Raw genomic sequence first — 3,310 nt, forward strand, 5'->3', positions numbered from 1 at the left:
TTTTCAGTTTCTCTCCAATCCTTCTTATGACTTAATATCTCTTTCATGAACTTAGCATAAATGGGTATTTGCTCAAGTGCCTCTGCAAACAGAATCTTTATTTCAAGAGTCCTGAGATAGTCTGCAAAGTGGGCAAATTGTTTATCCTGTTCCGCTTGGCAGAGTTTCTAAGGATAAGGCATCTTGGCTCTATATTCTTCAACCTTAGTTGATGCAGGTTTACTTCCTACAGAAGTGGTTGGAGAAGCCTGCTTAAGGGGGTTGTTATCAGCACTTGCAGGTGTCTGATCCCTCATTGACGTTTGAACGCCAGAATTGGGTGCTGTATGGGCGTTCAACGCCAAATTGCCACCCTTTTCTAGCGTTTGAATGCCAAAATTGGCCATCCACTGGGAGTTCAACGCCAACTTCTCACCCTTTTCTGGCGTTTGAATGCTAGAATCATTCCTCTCTGGGCTCTTACTGTCCTCAAAGGGATTTTGGGCAGTGGTTTGGTCATCCTCTATCAGTTGTTCCTTTCTTGGCTTTTTGCTGCTTTGAGTTGAGACATTCAATGTCTTCCCGCTCCTCAAATGAATAGCTTGGCATTCTTCTGTTATCTGTTTAGATAACTGCAGCCTTGTTTGATTCATTTGTTCCTCCATATTCTTGTTAGCATCTTTGGTTTCTTGTAGCATCTCTTTAAATTCTGCTAACTATTTTGTTACAGAAAATAGTTGCTGATTGAGTTCAGTAATTTATTCTGGAGGACTAAGTTCAGTGGGTGCTGCCTCAGCTTCTTCTTTCATGGAGGTCTCACCACTTGTGTACAGGTGCTGATTACTGGCAACTATATCAATGAGCTCTTGAGTCTCTTCAATTGTCTTTCTCATATGTATAGATCCACCAACAAAGTGGTCTAGAGACATCTGGGCCTTTTCTGTAAGCCCATAGTAAAAGATGTCTAACTGCACCCATTCTGAAAACATTTCAGAGAGGCATTTCCTTAGCATCTCTCTGTACCTCTCCCAGGCATTATAAAGAGATTCATTATCCTCTTGTTTAAATCCTTGGATGTCCAGCCTTAGCTGTGTCATCCTTTTTGGAGGGAAATATTGATTTCGAAATTTGTCTGATAACTGTTTCTATGTTCTTATGCTTGCTGTAGGTTGGTTATTTAACCACCTCTTAGCTTGATCTTTTACAGCAAATGGAAATAGTAATAATCTGTAGACATCCTGATCTACTTCCTTGTCACATACTGTGTCAGCAATTTGTAAGAACTGTGCCAGAAACTCAGTAGGTTCTTCCTGTGGAAGACTGGAATACTGGCAATTTTGCTGCACCATGATAATGAGCTGAGGGTTTAGCTCAAAATTACTGGCTCTGATGGGGGTATACAGATACTACTCCCATATGAGGCAGTAGTGGGGCTAGCATATGACCCCAGAGTCCTTCTGGACTGTTCATTTCCACTTAGGTCCATGATGGAGAAAGGGAGATGATGTCGATTGTAAATAAAAATTTTATCCTCCCTTTTTTTTTAAATAAAGTAAATAAAAAAATTGATGCAAGTTTCGAAAATTAAGAAAAGAAAAAGAAATAAAAGAAATTAGAAAACTAAATTAGTTAATTAATTAAAAATATTTGAAAAAGATTTGATTTTAAGATTTGAGATTAGAAAAGATAAGATAAGTTAGGTAAGAGAAGATAAGGAATTTAAGAAAAGTTTTTAAATTAAAAAGTTTTGAAATTTAAATTTTAAATTTGAAAATTAAATTTTGAATTTTAAATTTTAAAATTTGAAATTTGAAATTTGAAATTTGAAATTTGAATTTTAAATTTTGAATTTTGAATTTTGAAAAAGTCAACAATATAAGATAAAGATTTGAAAAAGATTTAAATTTTGAAAAAGTTTGATTTTAAAATTTTAAATTTAAATTTTAAAATTTGAATTTTGAATTTTGGAATTTAATTGAAATTTGAAATTTGAATTTGAAATAAGATAAGATAAGATTTTGAAAAAGATATAATTTTTTTTGAAAAAAAATTTTGAATTTTGAAATTTAAAACTAAGATAAGATAAGATAAAAATTTTAAAATAAAAATCTGAATTTTTTAATGTAAATTTCGAAAATTCAATTAAAATAAAGAGAAAAGATATTTTTTTTATTTTTTTGAATTTAATGAGGAAAGAGAAAAACAATAAAATGACACCAAACTTAAAATTTTTAGATCAAAACAAAGAAAACAAACAAGAAAACTTTGAATGTCAAGATGAACACCAAGAACACTTTGAAGATCAAGATGAACACCAAGAACAAATTTTGGGAATCTTTAGGAAAATAAAAACACAAAGGACACCAAACTTAAAAATTTTTATATTTTGGACACTAATAATTCGAAAATGCACAAGAAAAATAAGGAAAGACACAAAACAATAAAAACTAAAGATCAAACAAGGAAAATAAACAAGAACAACTTGAAGATCAAGAAAGAACAAGGAACATAAAACTCGAAAATATGAAGAGTAAAAAGAACATACAATTCAAAAAATAGAAGGAAAATAAAAACATGCAATTGACACCAAACTTAAAATATGAAACTAAACTCAAACAGAAGACTCAAATATTAGTTTATTGGTTTTTATCTATTTATTAAAAATTATCGAAAAAATCTAGAAAAAGAAAACAAGGATTTTAAAATTTTAACAAAAACAATAACAAAAGACTCAAATTTAGTGACTCTAAACCAAAAAAGATAAATTTTTCCTAATCTAAGCAACAAGATGAACCGTCAGTTGTCCAAACTCGAACAATCCCCGGCAACGGCGCCAAAAACTTGGTGCACGGAATTGCAATCACACCTTTGCAACTCCGCACAACTAACCAGCAAGTGCATGGGTCGTCCAAGTAATACCTTACGTGAGTAAGGGTCAATCCCATGGAGATTGCCGACTTGAAGCAAGCTATGGTTATCTTGTAAATCTTAGTCAGGAGACTAGTAATAAAAATTATTTTGCTTATGAAAAGTAAATAACATTAAATGAATGGTACTTGTGATTCAGTAATGAGGAATAGGTTGAGGTTCCGGAGATGCTCTGTCGTCTGAATCTCTGCTTTCCTACTGTCTTCTTCTCCAAACACGCATGGCTTCCTTCAATGGCAAGCTGTATGTTGGTGGATCACCGTTGTCAATGACTACCATCCGTCCTCTCGGATGAAAAATACCAGGCACGATTTCTGTACGGCTAATCAATTGTCGGATCTCTCGTCTCGGATGAAAAATACTAGGTACAGCTACCGCACGGCTAATCATCTGTCGGTTCTCA

This window comes from Arachis ipaensis, chromosome B7 (genome assembly GCF_059453495.1).
Source record: "Arachis ipaensis isolate K30076 ecotype BB chromosome B7, ASM5945349v1, whole genome shotgun sequence".
In the NCBI taxonomy this organism is placed as follows: Eukaryota; Viridiplantae; Streptophyta; class Magnoliopsida; order Fabales; family Fabaceae; genus Arachis; species Arachis ipaensis.